Raw genomic sequence first — 20,507 nt, 5'->3', positions numbered from 1 at the left:
CACATATTATGGAGAGGTAAAAAGCAGAAGAGAGATTATTATTTATTTTGGCCAATTCAGTTGCTAAGCAGACTCATTATTTATGTCCTGGCTCAAAAGTAGCACATTTTAAATGCAGATCAGAATACTTTTTTTTTTTTCCTTGTGTCAGATTACAAGGTTGAATCACTTCACCAAAAGTTACCATTTCTGTTACTGAAAAGCCATATCTTGTCAGTTTGACGCTCCAAAGATGACTCTGTTTAAATAGAGAAAAGTGTCAGGAATGAAGCTTTCTGACAGCAGGGTGAAACTCTCTCACATTGAAAGAATTCTCTCACCAGAAGTGTTTGCAATCTCCCTGTGATTTTCCCTTCCTCCTAAAATCTGTTTGAAGATAAAGCGGAGTGTAACCTGTGCCCTGTCAACTTCCTGCCGAGTGTTAACTCAGAAACCTCCAGGTCACAGAGTACATCATGTAACAAGTTCCTGGTGCTCAGGAATGAGTTCCAGATCACTTTCCTTAGGACTGATCATCTATCGCCGAGGCTATTGCAACTTCTCCTGAAATCTTCAGAAGGCGATATCTAGCTTCCTGATTAAAGAATCTTGAAACAAGGTACAGTGTGAGTCCTTGTCAGCAAATTCACCTCAACTCCCCCAGACGAGGAAGATATGAAGTAGCTTATGAAAATGCAATAGATTTTTTTAAAAAAATCGAGTATGAGAACACTCTTGATATCCAGGGTGTGTTGTTACTGTAGTTATGGTCATTATTTTTAAGATATAAAAATACTACTTTTTTCTTAAAATTTTTACTTTTAAGATATAAGTCCAAATCATTAGATATTATTTTTAGTTCAGTTAAAAAAATCCCCTCATTGCACATTACATGTGGCTACTGGGGCTGCAGTGATGAAAACAACAGATAAATTTCTTACATTCTAGGAATAATTGATTGATTGAATTAATACATGACAGAAGACAGGAGGTTGAATCAATTTTTTTACGGAAGATTCCTTCTAGCTTTTAAATACTATTTTAAGTTAATTTTGGTCTTAGTAAGAGTTGCAAAGATGGTTCAGAGAGTTCCTTATTCCTTTAAGGTTAACATCTTACATTTTGCCTGGTAAGATGACCAAAACTAGGATATTAACATTGGCACAGTACTAGTTACCAATCCATAGATTTTACTTGCATGTCCCCATTTTCCCCTAGGGTCTTTTTGCTGTTCTGTGTCTAAGCCTGGATATCATGTTACAGTCAGTCGTCACATCTCCTCAGTCTCCTCCCATCTGTGACAGTCCCTCTGTCTGGCCTTCTGTTTCATGACCTTCTGACCTTTCCTGACCTTTCAACACTTGTGAACCATTTTGGTCACAAGTCTTCTAATATATCCCTAAGTTTGGGTTTGTCTGTGTTTTCTCATGACTAGACTATGCTTGTGGATTTTGGAGAAGAAAACACAGAGATGTGTTCTCATGATCTGAGAAGGTACATGTTTTCAGTGTTTTATTATGAGTGATAGCCTACAAGGATTTGCTACTGTAAAGTTACTAAATTTTCCTTTCCCAACTATTCTTAAGAATTCAACACTAAGTCCAAACCACACTTAAGGGAACTGGGGATTAATTTCCACCTCCTAGAGAGGAATATCAAAGAATTTGTGGAAAGAATTTGTTAAAATTCAAAGAATAAAAAAAAAAAAAAACAAAGAATTTGTTAAAACTATGGAACAACTATGTTGAAGGAGGTAATTTGAGGCTATGCAGATTTCCTGTTTCTCTTTAATTTAGCCTTGATCCCTGAATCTTGCCTGCAAAAGTTATTACTGTAGTCTTCTTACTGTGATCTAGGAGTGATCTGCTTCTCTCATTCATTCAACATTTATTAACTAGAGTTCTTCAGCTCTTCAGTTCATTTGTGTTTTTGTTTGGTCATTTATTTGTATCAGTGTGGATTCATGAATATGTCCTTTATTCTTTGGGTTAGAAAACAATCTTACTATTATTTATTTCATTGTTCAAATTGTGTAAGCCTTGGCTAGTTCATTTTTGGTTGAACATTCCAATGTTTGCATCTGAGTGTTGGCATGGTTATTTTTTTTCTCTGTACGACACAGTGGAATTTCCTTCTGTGAGAGGCAACTCTGTATGAAATATGTGAGCTTTAGAAAGAAAACTGAAGCTAAGAAATTATTCTCACTGACTGTGAGAATGATTCACATGTATATTTACAAAAATCAACTGCATTTTGGTGAGGGGAAGCAATAACCTTAGCATGGAAAAATAGTGAAAACATACATTATTGTGGGGTTGTTAATGTACTAGTAAGAATAACCATGCATTTCTTTAGGTAAAATACCATACCATGAAGACAAGTGTCAATCCTTGAAAGCTTTCTCTGAGCCTGCTAAACTGTCACACAAGAAAACCTAGCTAATCATTACTTATTGAATGTCATCTCACCTGAAGTCCATTTTGGTATGGGGAAAATTAGAAATGCACATTTGTTGAATAAATAAAGACATAATTCCTCCACTGAAGAATTGGAATGTTCATCAGTGAAAAAAGATGAAAAACTCTGAGGCAATTAAATCAGAGCAAAACATTACATATGGGCTTCACAGGTGGCTCAGTAGGAAAGAATCTGCCAGACAAATGCAACAGATTCAGGAGACATGGGTTCAGTCCCTTGATGGGGAGGATCCCCTGGAGGAGGAAATGGCAACTCACCCCAGGATTCTTACCTGGAAAATCCCATGGATAGAGGAGCCTGGCAGGCTACAGTCTATGGGGTTCCAAAGAGTCAGACACAACTGAGCGACTGAGAATGCAGACACAAATTACTTATACATAAATTTACATTTTATGGAATAGATAGTAAGGGATGCTTCTAATTAGAGACTTTGCTTTTTGTTGTTAAGCTTTAGAGGTTTAAATGTGGTCTGCATTAAAAACTGAAATGGCTATGAGTTTAGGCTGATTATTATAAGAAGGCAGACAATATGTTCAATGTCATAATCATTTTTTCTTGTTAATTGGCACCCTAATTTAAAATTGCTGTGAATTAGATTCCTAGCTTCAATCTAATCTAATCTATTACATTTAAGGGATCTCTGAATGACTTTGTAATTTGAGAATATTGTTGGTAAATACTCAGTCAAGATCAAAGTGTTTCAAAGGAAAATTGTTAAGATTCTTCAGTGTATTTCCTTACTCTAAAATGATCTTATCCATCACAGTGTAGAATGGACTATTGTTCCATAGGGACCTTCTCCAGTGTCCAAATTCACTTGAGTATACAAATACAAAGCTTCATGAAGATGTGTGTGCTAATAGGTGCTGGGCTTACTCATAACTCACTCATCCATTCTGCAGAGCCAGCATACACCCTTTGTAATAATAGGTTCAGGGGCAGCTAAGATACACAGACATAGACACCATGTACCTGTGGGGTCACTTAGGAATACTTAACATGACAAATTTAAATTGGAGAATTCCAAGTATGTAGTGTTCCTTCAGGCAATATTTAGAATATTTTTCAACATAAAATTTAATTTTCTTATCAGATTGCCAGTCTTTTTTGGTCTTTATGTTTTGGTATCCTGATATCCAGTGGTCAGGATTCTGTACCTTTAGGAGCATTTGAGCTTGAATGGAGGATTACAAGCCCTTCTTCAGTATTAGAGTAAGATGTCTGTTGAGATGTAGGACTTCAGCAGAATCAGCTTTTAAAAACAAAGGTTCAGGCAGCTGTCTCTACATCCATGGGTATGTTTGATGGAATCAAGCTTGTGGAGAAGAAGGAAGAATGTATGGGAGTTTCCCTACTAGGGCCTTTGAGAATGTACTTCCCACACATCTAGCAGTATATATTACAGTGTAATATAATGTGGTATAATAAATTTAATTTTATCAACTGTAATGTCTGGGCCAATAATTATTGTATTTTAGAATAGAGCATCATAAAGATAAGCATCAGGATTGTAGAAACTGTAGGTAGGATTAGAAAAACATGACAGGAGGAAACCGATTTCTAGGAGTCATTATTGGGAGGGACTAGAAATCACATAAAATTATATCTTGGTTTTATCATTACAGGTGAGTGGTTTTCCTCTTGTTGTTATATACAGATTTAATCTCCCTCATACTCCTTAGTCAAATGTAACACTTCAAGTGGGTTGGTGGATTATTTCACTGTTCCTTATCTCCTCACCTGACAATACTACTTTTTATTTGCATTTGTACACACACACACCGCCCCCCATATATACATCAGGTCAGATCAGATTAGTCACTCAGTCGTGTCGGACTCTTTGCAACCCCATGAATCGCAGCACACCAGGCCTCCCTGTCCATCACCAACTCCCGGAGTTCACTCAGATTCATGTCCATCGAGTCAGTGATGCCATCAGCCATCTCATCCTCTGTCGTCCCCTTCTCCTCTTGTCCCCAATCCCTCCCAGCATCAGAGTCTTTTCCAATGAGTCAACTCTTCACATGAGGTGGCCAAAGTACTGGAGTTTCAGCTTTAGCATCATTCCTTCCAAAGAAATCCCAGGGCTGATCTCCTTCAGAATGGACTGGTTGGATCTCCTTGCAGTCCAAGGGACTCTCAAGAGTCTTCTCCAACACCACAGTTCAAAAGCATCAATTCTTCGGCGCTCAGCCTTCTTCACAGTCCAACTCTCACATCCATACATGACCACAGGAAAAACCATAGCCTTGACTAGACGAACCTTTGTTGGCAAAGTAATGTCTCTGCTTTTGAATATGCTATCTAGGTTGGTCATAACTTTCCTTCCAAGGAGTAAGTGTCTTTTAATTTCATGGCTGCAGTCACCATCTGTAGTGATTTTGGAGCCTAGAAAAATAAAGTCTGACACTGTTTCCACTGTTTCCCCATCTATTTCTCATGAAGTGATGGGATTGGATGCCATGATCTTCGTTTTCTGAATGTTGAGCTTTAAGCCAACTTTTTCACTCTCCACTTTCACCTTCATCAAGAGGCTTTTGAGTTCCTCTTCACTTTCTGCCATAAGGGTGGTGTCATCTGCATATCTGAGGTGATTGATATTTCTCCTGGCAATCTTGATTCCAGTTTGTGCTTCTTCCAGCCCAGCGTTTCTCATGATGTACTCTGCATATAAGTTAAATAAACAGGGTGACAATATACAGCCTTGACGTACTCCTCTTCCTATTTGGAACCAGTCTGTTGTTCCATGTCCAGTTCTAACTGTTGCTTCCTGACCTGCATACAAATTTCTCAAGAGGCAGATCAGGTGGTCTGGTATTCCCATCTCTTTCAGAATTTTCCACAGCTGATTGTGATCCACACAGTCAAAGGCTTTGGCATAGGCAATAAAGCAGAAATAGATGTTTTTCTGGAACTCTCTTGCTTTTTCGATGATCCAGCAGATGTTGGCCATTTGATCTCTGGTTTCTCTGCCTTTTCTAAAACCAGCTTGAACATCAGGAAGTTCACAGTTCACATATTGCTGAAGCCTGGCTTGGAGAATTTTGAGCATTGCTTTACTAGCGTGTGAGATGAATGCAATTGTGCGGTAGTTTGAGCATTCTTTGGCATTGCCTTTCTTTGGGATTGGAATGAAAACGGATCTTTTCCAGTCCTGTGGCCACTGCTGAGTTTTCCAGATTTGCTGGCATATTGAGTGAAGCACTTTCACAGCATCATCTTTCAGGATTTGGAATAGTTCAACTGGAATTCTATCACCTCCACTAGCTTTGTTCATAGTGATGCTTTCTAAGGCCCACTTGACTTCACATTCCAGGATGTCTGGCTCTAGGTCAGTGATCCTACCATGTGATTATCTGGGTCGTGAAGATCTTTTTTGTACAGTTCTTCTGTGTATTCTTGCCATCTCTTCTTAATATCTTCTGCTTCTGTTAGGTCCATACCATTTCTGTCCTTTATCAAGCCCATCTTTACATGAAATGTTCCTTTGGTATCTCTGATTTTCTTGAAGAGATCCCTAGTCTTTCCCATTCTGTTGTTTTCCTCTATTTCTTTGCATTGATCGCTGAAGAAGACTTTCTTATCTCTTCTTGCTTCTTTGGAACTCTGCATTCAGATGTTTATATCTTTCCTTTTCTCCTTTGCTTTTCACTTCTCTTCTTTTCACAGCTATTTGTAAGGCCTCCCCAGACAGCCATTTTGCTTTTTTGCATTTCTTTTCCCTGGGGATGGTCTTGATCCCTGTCTCCTGTACAATGTCACGAACTTCATTCCATAGCTCATCAGGCACTCTATCTATCAGATCTAGGCCCTTAAATCTATTTCTCACTTCCACTGTATAATCATAAGGGATTTGATTTAGGTCATACCTGAATGGTCTAGTGGTTTACCCTACTTTCTTCAATTTAAGTCTGAATTTGGCAATAAGGAATTCATGGTCTGAGCCACAGTTAGCTCCTGGTCTTATTTTTGCTGACTGTATAGAGCTTCTCCATCTTTGGCTGCAAAGAATATAATCAATCTGATTTCGGTGTTGACCATCTGGTGATGTCCATGTGTACATACATACATATATATATATATATATATATATATATATATATATATAAACACAATTGTTGTTTAGTTGCTAAGTCATGTCCAACCATTTTTCAACCCCATGGACTGTAGCCCACCAGGCTCCCCTGTCCATGGTATTCTCCAGGCAAGAATACTGGAGTGGGTTGCCATTGCCTTCTCCAGGCAATCTTCCTGACCCAGGGATCAAACTCACATCTCCTGCATTGCAGGCAGATTCTTTACTACTGAGCCACTGGAGAAGTCCCATAAACACACATATATTTATATAAATTCTTAAGTTTAGTTATTAGACTATCATTATAATCATCATCATCATGTTATTATTTCTGGCTATTCTTATCCAGAACAGTAATGGGTGAGAAAATAAACAAAAGGATTTTTTTTTTAAAACTCCTAGCCTTATATATTAGATGACAGACCTTTTAGAGAAGGGAAATTAGAAAATGTTACTTACTTATTAACTTTTAAAATCCTTTTAAACTCCATTTTAAAATAAGAAATATCTTCTGGCTTTGGTGGTCATAAAAAGATCCTCTCAAAATAGAAAAATCAAAACAAATATAAACAGATAATTCTACCACCATCAACAATGAGAGAATTACTATTAACAGCTCTTTTTTCTTTATTGCAAATGCTGGTTTGGGAGGTCTGGCTTCTAAGAAGTCTGCTTATCTAATGAAGTAGCTCTACATAAATTGAGACTTAACATTACCCAGAAATTTGGCTAAGATTCATCACTGACACACATCTTATTACTCTTAGATGAAATTTTAAGGAAGCAGACATTCGCCTGTTTCTGATCATGTAGCCTCAACTCTGTGTAGTCACATTTAGAGAAGTTTAAATTACAAATCTTATTTAGAATGTGAGCACCACTCTGATAAGAAGCTCATAAATAAGAGCACGAAATACATTTAAAGATTACAAGCCTTACAAAGTAGATTCAGGAACATATCTTTATAGTGTGAGTTACATATGGGAAGGTTCTCTTTAAGAATTATTACTATATTTGAAAATCAATATTATTTCTCTTGTAGTGAAATAAATGGGAACCCACAATTTAACATTGCAAGTCAAACAACCCACTTATTATTCCATCCCCCAAATTCTGCTGCAAAATTATTTAGTTGGCATTTTAGAAGTTTAAAAATAGGATCATATTTTATATAATTAAGTATCTGTGACAATGGAAAAATAAGAATAACATGTTCATTAAGTTTTACTTTTAAAGACTAATGATACTATATTTTTCATCAAATTTAATATTGCTACATGACATTTAATTCTAGTGTCCTCCCTCCAAAAAAAATCAATTAAGAAAAAGTACCTCTTTCAAGGAAAGGCTTAAAAATAGGTTTCAGTTTGTAATTAGTTCATCACTAGCATAATGTATTATTTCATTGTGCGTTAATGAAATATTCAATTAACATATGTGAAAATTAATTAAAAATAAAACATAGACTAAAACTGCTTATGTTAACTTCATACCCTTAAGAATGGACCATGTATCTTTACCGGAGCAAATGCTTCTCTGAAACATTTCATGGGTTCTTTAAGCCTTTTGTTAGGAGAAGGCAATGGCACCCCACTCCAGTACTCTTGCTTGGAAAATCCCATGGACGGAGGAGCCTGTTAGGCTGCAATCCATAGGGTCGCTAAGAGTCGGACATGACTGAGCGACTTCACTTTCACTTTTCACTTTCATGCATTGGAGAAGGAAATGGTAGCCCACTCCAGTGTTCTTGCCTCGAGAATCTCAGGGACGGGGGAGCCTGGTGGGCTGCCGTCTATGGGGTCGCACAGAGTCGGACATGACTGAAGTGACTTAGCATAGCATAGCAAGCATAGCATTAAGCCTTTTGTTAACTTCCTGCTATTACCACTACAACTTGTGTGTGTATATATATATATATTTATGTGTGTGTGTGTGTGTGTGTGTATATATATGATCACCAGCTTTCTAATTTCTCTCACCTTCCTCCAGTTTTCTTTTACTTCTGTGGTATCTTGCACAGTTAGTCCAGACTAATTTCAATTTTATTCTCATCATGTCATTGTCTTACTCACAGATCTTCAGTGGTCCCTCCTCCTCTATTTTTCTTAATGAATAGTACAAACTATTATTAGCTCTTAAAAGCTTTACATATCCAAATGCAACATGATTTTTGAAATTAAACCTTGCATTACTCTTTTACATTTTTCTTCAGCTAGTGTGTCTTGTTTGCTGTCTCGTGAAGGAGAAATACTTATTGCTGATCCTATAACTTTTTTCTCAGCCTCGCTTTTATTAGAATTTATGTCCCTCTTCTCAGTTTGCATTACCTTTAAGTACAGTTACCTTTCCAATAACCTTTGTTTCTGGATCCCATTCAACACCCACCTTGTTTCTGATCATTTCAAACTCCACTAACCTCTCCCCTCAAGCACTTATATTATATCCATCTCTTAATTTCATGATTACTTTTTGGCATATAATATGTCTTTTTAATGTGCTATAGTTTAGCTCTTGGGCTGTCATTTAACAAATTTTTCAGAGTCCAGTAGGATGGAGGATGTGTATTTTAACCTTTGGAATAGTATGCATAAAAAAGGTGCTGATTTTAGAATAGGTGATCCTAAGATGTGACTCTTAACACCACTGTTACTAGCTGTGCCAGGGGTATTTATAACTTCTTTCAGTCTCAGTTCGCCCATCTCTAAGCATGAATGAGACAACTCCTTTATAGGATTGTAGCAATGATAGTCATACTCAGGTAAGGCACTTAGTACTCAATAAATGTTCTTCCCCCACCTTGTACCATGTACGATAGCATTGCTCAGTAATTATTTATCAAAAGCATGGAAGAGGCATTCACATGTCTGTTTGACCCTCCCTTTAATTAGTAATTTAAGGCTGTATCAAAATCCAAGTACAGGAAGAGGTTTGAGAGCTACATGGCTCTCTGTGGAAAATTCTTTGTGGATGGTATCCCTGAAGCATTTTACCAGCATCAGCTACATTCTAGGCTCAGTTTCATGTCAATAGGATTAGGTTACCAAAAAGAAGATCTTGGAACAAGCCAGTCATTAGAATGCTAACAAAGCTGCCTCAAAATCAGCTCCATTGAGGTAGTCACATGCAGGAGACAGATGACAGTGTGAATGTGGCCCAGGAGCTCTTCTAATTGTACACGAGGTTGACTAGGCAGCAAAGTCAGGGCAATGTCATATTATCATACAGGGAAAAAACTTCAAACAGAGCACAGTAAAAGAGAGATTTGGAAGGTATGAGCAATGAAGATGGAAGAATTCATATTTAACTACTTAGACTTAGCTAGTCCTAAGCAATGGGAAGGAGCCCAAATCACATTAGATTGTGAACAACAACAAAAGCTGAGCGTGATAATAATAATTGTTAATATAGAAAGTTATATAGAAAACTGGAGGACTTGCATTGATCTTTAAAATCACACTTATATATGTAAAAGTACTGTAATAAATGCATCATATTCAGGAAAGTGTCTGTGGTAAGGGTGTATAATCTAAAGAACATTTAAATTATTCATTTGTAATAATGCTCATGTAAATATATTTGAACTTAATTTGTCCAGCAAAGATTAAAAGGACATGAGAGCACAGTATGGATACACACATAAATAACACTGAAAAATCTGGTCTGGCCACAGGCTTTCATATCAGAGAATATAATCCACTACTTGAAAAAAAAGAAGGATGTGAATTTCCAGGGTGCTTCTGTCAAAGTGTCATTTCTCTTTACTTTAAAAAATGTTAAATTGTTCCCAATATGTTTTCAAAATATTTATGTACCAGGAGTGACTACTTTTCAGAATGCTTGGGAAATACTTCAGAAGGCATTAATCATTACTGTTGATAGAAGTCTTTACATTATTATTGCTAAATAATGTATCTCATTTATATAAATCTGTAATTCTTTTAAAGGATTGAAAAAGCAAGAATACCTTTTTGCTTTCAGAGATTTTGATGACGTGAAATGCATAGTGTTCAAAATTCTGAGTACATTTTTTGTCATTTTTTGAAGCCCACTTTTCTTTTTTGGTACCTAAGAACATTCAGCAGGGTGCACAGGATCAGACAGTGATTCCTGCTCTACAACCCAAGCAAGGATAATCTATATAAACATTTGTTTCTCTTTTTCTTTAATAAGTTTAAATAATGATTTTCAGACTTCACTTTAGAATCAAAAGCCAGTGGTAAATCAGCTAAATGGCTTGGCCAACTCCCTGAGCAAGAATCAGTTAAATCAGTTTTATGTAGTGCTGAAAACACAACTGATTGAAAAGTGAGTGGTTCTTATTTTCAACTGGCTGTCTGGACCTCACCCGAGATGCAGGCTTAGAGAAGACCCTGGGAGCCTCTTCTTGACTTCTCACCATTTGCTATTGCCGTGGCACTGCAGGGGAGAGGCTTAGGCTCAGTCACACTGACCCATAAAGCAGAGGCAATAACGTTTGCACATTTTATATACTCCTTACTCTGACCCTATCTACTGTTATCACTGGACTAGGGTAGAGAGATGATCCATCAGTTCTCAGGAAGAACTCACACGAGTATGTGTGTTTTGCTTTTTGTTTTATCTGTAACTACAACTTTTATCTGTAACTACAACTTCGAGGACATAATTTGCAATGTCTATCCAATTGTCTTAAACTGTATCATAGTGAGTGCAAAGTGGACAGGAAGAAGGAAAGGTCAAACCTTCTATTTAGACAAGACTTGGCCTAAAGAAATTTGGGACAGGAAGCTCTATTTAAATTAACTGGGGATCACTCTAGATTGAGGTTTATTGTCATCACTGTGCTACTTTAGCACAGTGCTAAAGTAGCTTCTCATTTTGTCTTAAGAAAAAAATAGTACTCTATAATGAGCCCTGAGACCTTTGATTACATACATGAACTAATAAATTCCAAAATAAAGAAATGTCTTTAACTATGGGGGTCTATACCCCGGTTAACAATGAAAGAGATGATAAGTCTCCCCAGAGGCTCAAGCCACACATGGGAAAGCAATGGGTCCTTATATTTTATTTTTCTGAAAATGTTTTCTTATCCTAAAATAGATACATGTATATTTATATAGCTACACATAGAGTATAAGTGTATATTTATACACATATATACCAATACACTTCATTAGAGAACATTAGAGGTCAGTTTTTGTCTGTACCCTTAAGATATTTAAATACACTCTGTTCATTTCATTAAAATTAAACCTTAATTACTCAACCCTTCTGTTCTTGGGTTGGATCCTGGTTCCTGTATCTTTAAACCCTTCAGAAAATCCAGGAATCAGGATTGAAGAAGCCAAAGACTTTAGTGAAGAGTTAGAGAAATTCTTAAGAGCTGAGTGAAAGATATAAGATGTGCTAAGAGCTTAGCATCCTATCCAGAAGAAAGGATCAGCATGTGGTCAGAGCCAAACCTCACTGGTGCTAAGTCAAAGATGTTTAGAAAAAACATTTCAAAAAGCAAAAGAAAGCAGCTGTTCCAGCAGTGTGTGTTGGGTGGCAGCATCAGTGGATTGCGGATGATGCAGTGGTGATTAGTAGAAGTTATGTGATGAGTTTGAGTGAACTCCGGGAGATGGTGATGGACAGGGAGGCCTGGCATGCTGCAATTCATGGGGTTGCAAAGAGTCGGACACTACTGAGTGACTGAACTGAACTGAACTGATGTAGGTTGAATAAAGCTAAGAAAAGTAACATCAATGAACAGATCTATAGGCAAATGCCCTAACTTCTCTGAGTCCCAATTTCTTCATTAGTACTAGGAAAATTAGTGATTGAGATAATAAAAATATCTACATCACAGGATTATTACATCAAAAGATATTCACATAACAAATGAAAACTGTTGAGTAAACTGAATTCTTCCTGTTAGCTCTATAACATAAAGTTTGCAAAAATCAGCATCTCTCCTGATATTCCATGCCTATCCACCTACCTATGGTTTATGTTGACTGTATTACCTTATTGATACATTGGATTGTGTGTTATGTACAGTGACAGACTTAATTTTCTTGGACTCCAAAATCACTGTGGACAGTGACCACAGCCATGAAATTAAAAGATGCTTGCTTCTTGGAAGGAAAGCTATGACAAACTTGTTATTCAGTTGTCAATCATGTCCAACTCTTTGTGACCCTATGGACTGCAGCACACTAGGCTTCCCTGTCCTTCACCATTTCCTGGGCTTGTTCAAACTCATGTCCACTGAGTCAGTGATGTTATCCAACCATCTCAAGCTCTGTTGTCCCCTTCTCCTCCTGCCTTCAATCTTTCCCAGCATCAGGGTCTTTTCCAATGAGTCGGCTCTTTGCATCACATGGCCAAACTATTGGAGTTTCAGCCTCAGCATCAGTCCTTCCAATGAATATTCAGGGCTGATTTCCTTTAGGATGTACTGGTTGGATCTCCTTGCAGTCTAAGGGACTCTCAAGAGTCTTCTCCAACACCACACTTCAAATGCATTAATTCTTAGGCATTCAGCTTTCTTTATACTCCAACTCTCACATCCATAGATAACTATTGGAAAAACCATAGCTTTGACTAGATGGACCTTTGTTGGCAAATGAATGTCTCTGCTTTTTAATATGCTGTCTAGGTTTGTCATAACTTTTCTTCTAAGGATCAAGCATTTTTTAATTTTATGGCTGCAGTCACCATCTGCAGTGATTTTGGAGCCTAAGAAAATAAAGTCTGTCACTGTTTCCCCATATATTTGCCATGAAATGATCAGACCAGATGCCATGATCTTTGGTTTTTGAATGCTGAGTTTTAGACTTAGACATCATATTAAACAGCAGAGACATCACTTTGCCAACAAAGGTCCATATAGTCAAAGCTATTGTTTCTCCAGTAGTCATGTACAAGTGAGAGAGCTGGACTGTAAAGAAGGCTGAGAGCCAAAGAACTGATGCTTTTGAATTGTGGTGCTGGAAAAGACTCTTGAGAGTCCCTGGGACAGCAAGGAGATCAAACCAGTCAATTCTAAAGGAAATAAACCCTGAATATTCACTGGAAGGACTGATGATGAAGCTCCAGTCTTTAGCCTCCTGATGTGAAGAGCCAACTCATTAGAAAAGACTCTGATGCTGGGAAGGATTGAGGTTAGGAGGAGAGAGGGATGACAGAAGATGAGATGGTTAGACAGAATCACTGACTTCACTGACTCAATGGATATGAGTTTGACAAACTCCAGGAGATTGCAAAGGACAGGGAAGCCTGAAGTGCTGCAGTTCATGGAGTTGTAGAGTCAGAAACAACTTAGTGACTGAACAGCAAATGAGGATGTTAATGTTAAGGATGCATTAGTGGCCATGGAAGCTAAGATTTTTAAGAATGATAAACTCTCAGTGGAGAAGTGTAGTGAAGTTTAATATAACATATTAACTACTTGGACCAGATACTGACTCAATTTGGAAATAATAGATATAGATGTTCCAAGACAGCATTAGCCTTGTCTATGTGATTCCAAGTTCAGCTGATAAGTTGTGAGGAACTTTCAGAGGGAAGAGTTCTGTGGATGGTGAATCTTCTACAAGTCTCTTGTGATTATTTAAGGATTTATTGAAGCAATAAGAATAAGTACAATAAAATAATTAAAAATTGGGCAAATCCTCTTTCTTAGGTAGTGTATTATTAAATTCTCAAAGGTTACAAAAAGGAAAAGATGCCTACAAGGAAACAAAATAATGCTTTTGTTTTTGAAATCCTGTAAATAGTATATTTATGACAAGTTAGATATAAACAAAATTAGTTTTTAAAAATATTGAAAAGCCTGTGTGAGAATGACAGAAGAAATTAAAACATTCAAGAAGATGGTGAAAATCTCAGAAGGGCAATGGTTTTTAGGAGATTTGGTCATTGACCACATTTTGCATTAAACTGCTTCTAGGCAAAGGGGCTTTAGATAAAGTAGATTGAAGTAAATAAATCTAGATCTACTTGATCCAAAAAAAGAGTTGTCATTTCACACCATAAGAGATTTTCTGGATTTGTCAGATCTGCTTCAAACTTCAATCACTGAATGACTGAATTGTGAATGTAGCATGATGAAGTAAAAGTAATGATCCTCCAAGAAGACTCATTACCGTATTTGGGACGAGCTTCTTGTAAGGTAGTTGGTACTTGGGTCTTTTTAAAAGATCCAAGTTTCTACTGGGATTTATCATTTATGTTCATTGCTGCTAAGTTGCTTCAATTGTGTCTGACTCTGTGCGACCCCATAACATAAATGCTGGAGAAATGGAACTTGAAACATATGGCGTTTTGCTGAAACCACAGAAATTTCAAATGTATTAGTCTAGACAGTCTGACGGCTTCCTAGGTGGAGCTAGGGGTAAAAGAATCTGCCTGTAGGAGATGCAAGAGATGTGGGTTCGATCCCTCGTTGGGAAGATCTCCTGGACTAGGAAATGGCAAACCACTCCAGTATTCTTGCCTAGAAAATTCCATGGATAGAGGAGCCTGGCTACAGTCCATGGGGCTGCAAAGAGGTGGACATGACTGAGCGACTGAGCACAGGGAGTCTGATGTTCCAAGAGGGTAGACACAGGTGTTAATGAATGACCAGGACAAGCTATGTTCTGGAACTCTACTGCCTGGATGGAAACTTGCTTAGGATTAGCTTAAAAATGATGATAACTGAGCTGTATGTAAATTGAGGATTTCTGCAAAAAAGTCTGAACAGTATATTAGAATATCATCCAAATATACTACATAGTAACTTTGATCTTTCCCAAGGCAAGAATTAATGGAGTAAACTCTTCATTGGTTAATGGGACACAAAATTACAATGGCATACAGGCATCAGAGAGTTTTACTTGGCTTAGATGTTTACCCAGAGGAGTTTGTAGGTACCCTAGAAAGCTAGCTTTTTGTAGACACATGAATCTGTAATACAGGGAAACCAAACTGTATTTTTAACTACAGTACATCCAAAGAAGACCTATTGTCCCAGAGATGCCTGGGTTTCTTGTTGTTGCTGACAACAGGCCAATTGCAAAATAACAGTTGTACTGTGAGACCTAATATTTAACTTCCTAATTGGAAAAGCCTCCTTCATATGTCACATATTTGGGAAACATCTAAAGCACGGGATAGAGGAGATTTGTAATCTCAGCTGGTCAGAAATGACTGCTTCAGAAATATTCTGTCAGAAAGCACAGTGAGTACTGGTAGCCCTCGCTTTGCATGGTGACCTATGTGAATTCCAAAACAGTCTCCTTGTTCTATATGGTTTCACTGTGCAAAGGTAGCAAGCAGTATTCACATGTATGAGTTTCCATTAACATAATATCAGGCAAAGTGGTAACTACGGTAGTTACTCCAGGACTTAGTCATAGGTCGGTGACAATATAATTTGTTATTCAAACTGGGATGGGTTTGAAAGTGAAAGTGGGCTCTATTAATTATCACGTTGGGACAACAGGCATAATTTAGCACTGTTCCAAGCATATATGGTCACTGTGAGCCTAGGTTTCTAACCAGGTGAGACCACGGATGAATAGGAAAGAAGTGGTAGACACCAGTGGTACCAAGAGCTCTGTGCAGACACGAGGCATGGTCTTGAGAGGATTATGGAGAGTGTTAGCCTATTACGTTGTCAATTCCTTGACTTATATCATGTTGTGGCTCCAAAGGCAGGTCTTGACTGCTCTGTATTGAATAGGTAGCCCAACGCTGCTAGCATTGGCAAAGGTTTCAGGGTTAACAGAGGTCACACCTGAGCTTGACTACCTTCCCCAGTACTGTGGGATGTGGTATTCGGCAATGACAAGTGGTGAGGCAAAATGGACTTGCCTTTCTAGGTACATGGTACTAATAAACCAGCCTACTTGGTATATGAAAACAATCAATAAATATGCAGAAAATGAAATACAAGATGCTGTCATAAAACTCCTTGACAAATGGTCATCTAGATTCTGCTAGAGCTCTACAGCACACCACCTGGGACAGAAAACAAACTTCATAAGGAGTCAATTTCATTGTTAGACAACTCTAGGTGTTTGGTATTCTTTCTTAGATGATGTTGATCTGAAACTTGTCTTTCTATACTTACTGTCCTTTTCTGTCTTCTGAATTAATAAAGAACATGTTTCTTTCATTTCTTGGTACTCTCATTTTACCCCTTGATTCCTTGTTTTACTCCAGGGGGGAAAAAACCCCATTGCTCCCACCATTTATCATATGATTTGTTCTAGCTACTTAGAAGAAAAGTATATTAGAAATATCTTGGGAAGACACATGAAATTCTCTTGCTTTGTGTCAGAATTAACAGATAAGTCACACTATTTGCTTTCTCTATGATATAGAGGATTAACGTCCTGATTCATGAGCTGAACTTATTACTGATGATAAATTTTAGTGCCCTGTTCTGTTAGCTATTATCTTTGCTTTTTCCCATTTATCACTTTTTAATCTACTTTGTGAACAGTCAGATCTGTCACTAGAATTTCAAGAAACTATTAAATAAAACTGTTTTCTAAGAAAATATACTGTCTCCGTTATTATAGAGTCATTTTGCTTAAAAAAGATTTACAATATTCCTGCACCATCTTCCTGTCCCTAATCCACTGCTGCTTCGGTGTTATTAAGCTAAGCTTCAGTGGATATATTAATTCTTTTAAATCAGTCATTATTTCCATAGAATTTTTTTTTTTAAAGTACATCCTAAATGTGCAAACTTGGCATTTATGTTGCCAAGTTTCCAGCAGGGAAATAAAGCTGCTTAAATCTGGATAACTGAAAAAAAAAAAAGTGGTGTGTGTAAACCACAAACTTCTCACATGATGAGAAGGAAGCTAATAAAGAACTTAGGTTTGCTAGGCAATAGTAGAACTCCTTTATAAAGGGCCTCAAGGGCTAAGACGTATTTTTGTGGATTTTATCTCATGTGGTTTAAAAAAACTGAAGGTTTTTAAAGAAAGAAAACTCAGAGTGCCATCTACACTATGAAGATCTTTTCTAGAATCGATTCTTGATTTTTGAAAGGCAAACCGATGTGACACAATGAAGGGAGGACTCCCAGTGCAGTGGTCAGGACTGCCTTGGGACGGCTCTCTTCAACACGCACAAAGGGAGGCCACGTGCTCTGTGGCTGCCTTTGACATTAGCCACTCTCGGTGATTTCTGCTCTTCACAGTTTATTCTCTTACTCCAGTTCTGAACCAACAAATTTTCGTTAAGCGTTGTCTAGGTGTTCACAGCAGGACTCTTAGCTCAGTATTTCAGAAAGAAAAAGAATGTGAAGTTGCTCAGTCGTGTCCGACTCTTTGCAACCCCATGGACTGTAGCCTACCAGGCTCCTCAGCCCGTGGAATTTTCCAGGCAAGAGTACTGAAGGGGGTTGCCATTTCCTTCAGAAGCAGAGTGTAAAGGAACAACTGTTTTTAGATTTAGGTGATTTGAGAGTTGGATGTAAGCTGTGAACTTGAATCAAATCAGGAAAATGTATTATTCCAGAGGCTGGATTTTTTGAGGATTTCTCAAGAAATACTCATCTCATGATATTTCATCATTAACTCTGGATGTTTCTCCCCAAACACGTTAACTGTAAGCCTATCCATTTTTAAATTACTCTGTTTTTTAAGATACACATTTTTACCTCTAAGACAGTAAAGAACTTGAATTTGCCCCTAGGTCAGCAGTTGGACTCTAATTGCTGACATTAGGTGAATACCAACCAGCTAAATCACAGTGGCTCCACAATGTTTTAAGGAGCCGTGTCTGCACAGTATATGGCCTCAAGTGCAAAACAGAAGGCTGCTTATACAAACAGTAGTGTGCACGTGCAAATTCCTTTTTGGGTTGAGAGCTGCTTATTTTGTACAGATAATTACCAGGCCGCATTCCCACTAAATATATTCTGCTGCCTTAAATTGGGGGCTTAATTGTGAAAATTGATCCTTTGAAGACATGAAACTCTTTGAAGGTTTCTTTCCTGACTGCAAAATTTTATGGGTTCTGTCTATAAATTGAGTTGTGCAGGATGACTGGGCTGATGGATTCTATAGACTGAGGTCTAGTGGTGTCACATTACCATTTTCTACCAGAATACCCTCTTTGGCACAAAGACCCATGGGCTGTAGGTTGATAGTGACCTTAACTCTCAAGCAAGTCAGGTCTCTGCTACTGGACGTTCTCCCCATTTGGACCGTTCCTCATTGTTCCAATTGGAAAACATGTTTCTATCAGGATAAAACATATGGAGGTGAAGGCACTACTTAACACTGCGTGCTGTGTGCTAAGTCGCTTCAGTCGTGACCTGTGACCCCATGGACTATAGCCCGTCAGGCTCCTCTGTCCATGGGATTCTCCAGGCAAGAATACTGGAGTGGGCTGCCATGCCCTCCTCCAGGGCATCTTCCCAACCCAGGGATTGAACCCACATCCCTTACATCTACCTGTGTTGGCAGGTGGGTTCTTTACCACTAGCACTGCTTAACGCTAATGAATGATTGTTTGTTACATTTCAGTTTTGAGCACTGGGGAAGAAATGGCATTATCACGTCTAAGGCATATACTTTCTCTGTATATCATTTCTGAGGGAGAAAGTGACAGCCAAGATTAATATTAGGTTGCCAGATCTTTCCATGGTCCCAGATAAAAATTTACTTGACGTGTAGTTGCTGAGAGCATCTACATAGGCAGGCATATTTTGCAAAGTTATCTTTCAGAATCTAGGTTCAGAGATTCACTGGAGATTTTCTATGTGTGTTTTTACTTATTTCCTTCTCTGTTCTGATTTTGTCCTGCAGAATCAACATGTGATCCTGAAAATAACAGTGCTAACCTGGCTGGGAAAATATTTTAAAAATACCAACAAAAATAAAAACCCAGCATGTGACTGTGACCAGCATGCAAGGTAGGCAGTGAATACTTGTGGTTTGCACTCTAAATCCAGGCTGTTGCTAGGAGCTACTCTGTAACTTTGCCTCAGACATTCCACCGAGAGAACCTTCTCCGTTGCCACATACCAAGCCATTCAATCTGCTGTGGTTTGGCCGGGAAGCCCACATCTGTGCCATGTTGTGAAGGTAGGTCACACTGTGGTTTTAAAAGACTACTTTTTAATATATTTTGCCTGTGAATTGATGCAACTCTCCTGAAGGGAAATTCAGCATTATCCACTAGAGGACTTAAAAATGTCTACACTTCATGACTCAGCAGTTTAGCTTCCTGGAATTTATCAGAAGAAAAAAAAAACAGTGTGTTAAGATTTATGCTATAGTTCTTCAAAGTGTTAGCTATAATTTAAAAATTATACAAAGTGAAAGACTGTTCATATAAATCCCACAGAATAATTATAAATCAACTATATCTTAATAAAAATAAATAAGCAAAAATAAAATATATTTCATAGAGGAGAATGGTATATGGCCATTAAAAACTAGTATGACTTGGAAATGGATATCAGGAGATGTTTATAATTGTTTAAAAATGGAAAGAATAGTTTTGGAAAGTATGACCACTTTGAAACTACTTTTTGTAAAAAATAAAGGAGGTAACTGTATAATAATGAGCACTGTCATATTACAAAATGTGTGTGTGTGTGTGTATGATGTTATAGGTTATTATCATCATACATTATCATCATTAACTCTAGGTGTTTTGTATTTTATTTTTTGCAATCTTTGGTATTTTCAAAAAAATAATCACCATGTAATAATAGTATTCCCAAGTGGCACGAGTGATAAAGAATCCACCTGTCAATGCAGGAGCCGCAGAAGATGCAGGCTCAATCCCTGGGTCAGGAAGATCCCCTGGAAGAGGGCATAGCAACCCACTCCAGAATTCCTGCCTGGAGAATCCCACGGACAGAGGAGCCTGGTGGGCTATAGTCCACAGGGTTGCAGAGTCTGACATGACTGAGGTGACTTAGGTAGGCATGAATAGTATTATAATTAAGTAAATAATAGCTCTTCTATTTTCATGCCCTCATAGAGAATTA

The 20,507-nt window shown here is 37.8% G+C and overlaps 1 long non-coding RNA gene across 1 annotated transcript in view; it reads left to right on the top strand.

Moving 5' to 3' along the window:
- The first annotated feature begins 518 nt into the window (after positions 1–518).
- LOC133260231 (uncharacterized) overlaps positions 519–20,507 on the top strand; it is a 72,418-nt gene continuing 52,429 nt past the window's right edge. The window contains exons 1-2 of the long non-coding RNA XR_009740695.1: positions 519–598; positions 19,315–19,593. This is a non-coding gene — a long non-coding RNA (uncharacterized LOC133260231). The remainder of the gene's footprint in view (positions 599–19,314; positions 19,594–20,507) is intronic.

The sequence above is a fragment of the Bos javanicus genome, chromosome 14 (genome assembly GCF_032452875.1).
Source record: "Bos javanicus breed banteng chromosome 14, ARS-OSU_banteng_1.0, whole genome shotgun sequence".
NCBI lineage: Eukaryota > Metazoa > Chordata > Mammalia > Artiodactyla > Bovidae > Bos > Bos javanicus.
This window is presented reverse-complemented; position numbering and strand designations above follow the sequence as displayed.